Source organism: Rhincodon typus, chromosome 8 (genome assembly GCF_021869965.1).
Source record: "Rhincodon typus isolate 14 chromosome 8, sRhiTyp1.1, whole genome shotgun sequence".
Classification (NCBI taxonomy): Eukaryota; Metazoa; Chordata; class Chondrichthyes; order Orectolobiformes; family Rhincodontidae; genus Rhincodon; species Rhincodon typus.
The window spans coordinates 87,077,859-87,083,974 of NC_063339.1; the positions used below are offsets into that span (position 1 = coordinate 87,077,859).

The 6,116-nt window shown below is 40.5% G+C and overlaps 1 long non-coding RNA gene across 1 annotated transcript; it reads left to right on the top strand.

The window, feature by feature from the left end:
• Positions 1-461: 461 nt before the first annotated feature.
• Positions 462-5,395, top strand: LOC125483625. The gene is made up of 3 exons (XR_007262560.1): positions 462-1,778; positions 2,741-3,068; positions 3,580-5,395. It is a non-coding gene; the product is annotated as an uncharacterized LOC125483625 (long non-coding RNA).
• Positions 5,396-6,116: the final 721 nt, after the last annotated feature.

The window sequence follows — 6,116 nt, forward strand, 5'->3', positions numbered from 1 at the left end:
CACTCTGGCTTCATTTTTTGGTCGTCTGTGTTGCTGATGTTTGATCTGTATAATTTCTTCAGGGTTGTTGTAATACGGTTCTTTCACTTAGTGTTGGGTCTATTGCCATCTGTTGGTAAGAGTTGGTATCTGTTAGTCGTGCGTTGGCTTTCTCGATGTCGTGAGCTCTATTAAAAATTACTGTCATGCGTCCGTTCTGCGTTGGTAGGATTGCGATGTTTACGTCTTTCTTGAGTATTTCTTGGGCTTTCTTCTCTTCTGTGTTGAATGCGTTCCACTTAAATTTTCTGTTCACTGTCACAGAAATGGCAGATGGAGTTTTATCCAGACAAATGCGAGGTGATGCATTTTGGAGGATCAAATTTAGGTGTGAATTAGACTGTTAATGCCAGAACCCTTAGGAACATTAACGTACAGATGGATCTGGGCGTGAAGATCCTCAGTTCCCTAAAAGTGGCAACACAGGTGGCCAAAATGATGAAGAAGGCAAATGGAATATTTGCTTTTAGCAGCCTGGGCATGGAGTACAAGAGTAGCAAAACATGTTGGAGCTATACAAAACCCATGTTAGGTCGCATTTGGAGTAAAGTGTGCGGTGTTGGTCACCATACTACCAGAAGGACGTGGAAGCTTTGCAGATAGTGTAGAAATGGTTCACCAGGATGTTGTCCGGTCTCGAGGACATTGACGATGAGGATAGGTTAAAACGCCTTGGATTGTTTACACTGGAAAGACGGCGACTGAGAGGAGACCTGATAGAGGCCTACAAAATTATGAGATGCACAGATAAGGTAGATAATCGGGTGTCCCCCGCCCCAGGGTTGAATTTTCAATTACAAGGGCGCACAGATGCAATGTGAGAGGGGGAAATTTTAAGGGAGATGTACGACGGAGGATTTCAACAACTGGTAGGAGCCTGGAACACACTGCCAGAAGACGTGGTGGAAGCAGGCACATTGGCGATATTTAAGGGGCATCTAGATGGTTCGGTGAATAGGGAGGGAATAAGGAATACGGACCGAATAAGTGTAGAAGGTTTTTTTTTGGTTTTAGTCAGGGTATGATGATCAGCACAGGCTTGGAGGGTCAAGGGCCTGTTCCTGTGCTGGTCTTCTCTTTTATTCTATTGTTCTTTGTCTAGTGTGTTTCAGAAGAGAACAATGTTCGGGTCTTTGCTATCTGTGGTAGATTACAGGAAAATATGGACGGGTTGCTCATGTGGGCTGATCAATGGTAAATAGAATTTGATCCAGATAACTGAAACGTGATGTATTTGGACAGGGCAAACAAGGAGCTAGAGGACGTAATGAACAGTAAATCATTAGGAAGCACACGGAACAGAAAAATCTCATTGTGCGTGCACACCAGTCCTTTAAGATATCAGAACAGTTCGATAAAGTGGTTCAGAAGGCATTTGGGACAATTGTCGATACAATGTGGAGCTGGAGGAACACAATAGGTCACGCGGCATCAGAGGAGCAGGAAAATGGATGTTTCGTGCTGGGACCCTTCGTCAGGACCATGAGACAATTGCCATCATTAGCTGATGAATAAACTTTAGATTCATAGAGTTTATGCTGGAATTATATAAGGCGTTGTTTAGACAACAGACAAAATGTTGGGCACAGTTCTGGAAGCCGTATTAAATGAGGGATTTGATTGCACTGGAAAGGGTACTTAAGAGATTTTCTCGCATTTTGCCAGGACTTGACAGTTTCACTCATGAGGACAGATTGGATAGCGTTGTTTCTCTTGGAGTAGAGGAGATCGATGGGACCGTAAGTGAGACATATAAAATTATGTGCGGTAAACAGGATTGACATTTCCCTCTTCGTGAAGGGGTCAATTACCAGGGGCACAAATTGAATATAAGATACAGGAGCTTTACAAATCATGCGAGAAAAGTTTATCTCTTTCACCCAGCGACGGATGGGGATCCAGAATTCACTGCCAGTAAGGGTGTTGGAGTCAGTAATCATCATAACTTTTAAGAAGTGTAGATACACATTTGCGACGCACTGGTAAAGTTGGCTATGAGTCAAGTGCTGTACACGAGATTAGAATAGATGAGCGTTTATTTTTGAAAAGTAACGACACGATGGGCCGGAAGACCTTCTTGTCTGCTGTAGGCATCGTGGAATGTAGGCTTACCGCAGGTCGGCCTCTCGATCGATTTTTTTTTTTCCAAGCATGTTTACCTTTAACCCTGGAGTCTTTGCTGCCTGCATCAAACGTTTGGTGCAACGGTTCCTTCCTTTTCCAACCCAAATTCCACATTGAAAAATAAATTACCTGATAAACGCATTCTGCATTTATCTCTGGGCTATGACTAATTTACAACGTAATAAAGCTTAACGAGAAAAGATCAACATAAATTGAAAAATGCAGTGTTATAAAGGCGTATGCAAGTATGGATTTAAACAGGACACTGGAAGTTAATTATGATGCTGTGAACATGATCGCAGTTAATCAATACAGATCTACTCAGCTTTTAAACACACTTATTCAAAACCAACACAATATTTCTGAAGTTGAATCAACCACCGCAATGTTCACCGCACCACACCGACAGTTACATCAATCAGTTTTAAATCTCCAGGTGGCGGGAGTAGGTTTAGCAGCGTTGTACTCCTGCGTACGGTGGTCGGGCACTCATGGGCTCAAACGGCGTATTCTGCCGCATCCTCACAGCGTCATCATTGTCTTTCCAGCTCAGTAATGTTTATCTTTTGGCTGTTAGAGACCCTGGGGCGGGGTCCCCACCATGTTCTCCTGCAGGAGGGTGGAGTCCTGCGCATTTCCAAGACCCTCCATCCCGGGTGGCGGCGTCGAAAGACCTAGGTCGACTCAGAACCACATCTGAGGAAGTGTTTGACTGGCCCAGTGAAACTGTCTCCAGTTCGGAGGCGGCAGGCGCCGAAGTGGCTGAACCAATGACAGTAGAGCAGAAGCAAATTGCTAGGACCCGAGGCACGATGTGGAAGGATAGAGACTGAAGGAGCAGAACGGGTGAAGTCTCCTGAGAGGGCAAGAGAAATTGCTGAAGCTCTTTCAGTAATATTAATTTCGTAAGAATTTTACAATTTACACAATTTATTCTGTTATTTATTCGGGACTCTATGTGGTGCCACAGCATGGTGACAATACACATTTTTCACTGTACCTTTTTGCAAGTGACAATATTAAATAAATCTAAATCTAACCCTTGATATCAATGACCTCGATAAATCCGTACTGAAAGTCCCTGAGAAAGAAAATATAAAATAAAAAGTTGCTTTAAGCAATCCAAAAGGGTTCATGTTCAACTGGAACTACCACACTGAATCCAGATAATTGTACAAAAGTGAATGTACAGTTTCAAAATGCTGTTGAACCATGTTGCCCGTCAGCTGTGATCACATGGTTGAAGAATGGTGAATGTCGAAAACTTCAGAAAACATGGCTGTATTTGCTCCCCGGACCGGAAATTTCTTGTCAGCAAAAAGATGCGCCAAAATCACCGCTAACCTTGACAATTGTTCATGTGCAGCGTTGTTTTCAACATTGAAACTGCTAATTTTATTTTCCTTTACATTATAGAATCGAATCTTACTTCGATCATTCTAAGGATTCTGGGATTTCACTTCAGATGTGAATTCAGGATGTTGCAGAAGATTCTTTTCAATGAAAAGCAAAACAAAATGCCAGCATGTCACTACATTACCTTATTTGCGTCAATTAGTAGAATTTTTAAAAAAAATCAAATGAACTATTTATCTCTCTGGAGACTACCATTGTGCATAAATTCACATTCAGAATGGCAAAACAGTTCCTGGTAGAAATACACGGGACACCAAAAGGTCTGCTGTTTGTCATTTACTGTCCCGTCATTATAGCTGTCGGGCTTCCAGGTAATACATTCATTTACGGTGAAGGGAATCACTGTGAGCTGTATCAATATTCCAAGTTCAGGCAAGGCATCTTTATTTCAACGGTATTAAATCTTCTAAGTTCACTGCAGGGCATTATTTCCCGTCTTAAGTTTGAGAATATATGCCTGGAAAGACTAATCTCTCTCTTTGAACAGATTTTATTTTCAAATTTAACAATATATGTCCGCACTTCTACAAACAAAATTTGTAATTTTGCCACAGATTCTCCCCTTTAGCAGTGCCATTACTTCACTTTATCTGAATCATGTGCTTGTTCCATGCATTATATTAGCTTTTCGGTGTGTATAACATTCTTTTAGTTCCGAAGAATGTTCACCAGGCCCAAAACATTAACTCTGCATTCTCTCTCCGGATGTTGCGAGACTTGTTGAGTTTTTCCAACAATTTCTGATTTTTTTACGTTCTTTTATTTTATTGAGACTGTAAATCTGGATCAATATGTACGCAACCATCAGGTTGTAGATCTTACTATATTATGGCGTTTGCACGTTTTCTTGGAGAGAAAGTATTACAGTGATATTATGTTGTGAGTGCATTTAAATTGTTAAATCTCCTTTGGGTGATTGGTTACACTGTTTTCATGGTCCATGGATGTTGACAGTATCAATAGATTACGCATAAACGAATAACTGGTTAAACAAAGAAGCTAAATATTATCCAATTATTATAAGATACAATTAATTGGATAAACATTATTTCACATTTTTAACACGTGCCAAATGATGACCACAATAATTAGATTTGTTCTTGAATGATTTCTATTTCTTCCTGAACGGAATTGTGCAGCTTTTCTGCCTTCAGTCGCTGAAATAGCTTTGTCTCCTCCGTTCCCTTCTTCCTCTTTACTTGCTTATGACGGGTCCATAGTAACACCTGCTGTATCATTCTTTCCTTCCTCTTTCTACTCTCCGAAAATGCATTGCACTCTACCTTTATTGTTTCTTTTTTTTTTTCACTGAGAAAGACACAAATTGGCATAGCTTCTCGTTTTGCATTGATAAGGACAATTCGCAAGACATACCAACATAAATTGTAAACATTTATACTGCATGAGAAGAGAATGTGTTTGTCTGCAAATGAATGATAACTGGGAAAATGTCTTTCAGCAATATTCTGTTCAGCCTACAAAATAACCATATATTTCCTTCACTGTTTTTAATATACACAGTCTGACAGCATAATTTCATTGTCCAGCATATAATAATTACCATGACAATTATCGTTAATTCCAACAATTCAGAATAATGCTGCGGAGGTATTGCATAGCAGCAGATCAACGACTAATTTCTCTGAATGGGAATCACAATCAGAGAGTTCGAATCCATCGTTTTGGATGAGTTAGATATTCCCTAAGCATTTCATTTGCAATCAGATGACCTTAGAGTTATGTCAGTCTGATAGGTAGAATCCTTTCTGCAACGTGTAAAAAAAAAGTCAGTTCTCTTCTCTGAATTGCAAGCCATTTGTGTGTACTTATTCAATAAATTAATGCACAATATTTTACTGGGTTAAGACGTATTTTTGTCCATCAGGACGTACCACTTTTGAATAGATTCCACATTTATATATGCTGGACTAACGGTTTTTCACCTTGACTTTCCCACCAATATGATTATTATTGCAGGCATGCAAGTTATCAAGCGAAAACAATTTTTTCGTACTCCAGGTGTTGTCACAAAGGTTTAAATCGCACTTGGATCCTGTAAAAGTGGTTATTTTGCTGAAAGCTAGCTAAGTTTCTTTGATATAATCACTCCTTTTGTCAGTCGCTATTTCTCTCACACATGCAGACACACATGCTTTCAGTGTGATCAGTACTTGGAACAACGATGTTGTGGCCATTACGGAGACATGGATAACACAGGGGTAGGAATGGTTGTTGGATGTTCCAGAGTATAGATGCTTCAATAGAAATAGGGAGGGAGGTAAAAGAGGTGGGGGAGTGGCATTGCTAATCAGGGACGGTATCACAGCTGCAGAAAGGGAGGTCGTGGAGGAGGGTTTCTCCACTGAGTCAGTATGGGTAGAAGTCAGAAACAAGAAAGGTGCAGTCACTTTATTGAGAGTTTTCTATAGAATCCCCAATAGCAACAGAGACACTGAGGAACAGATTGGGAGGCAGATTTTGGAAAGATGCTGAAGTAATAGAGTTGTTGTCATGGGTGAGTTCCACTTCCCTAATAT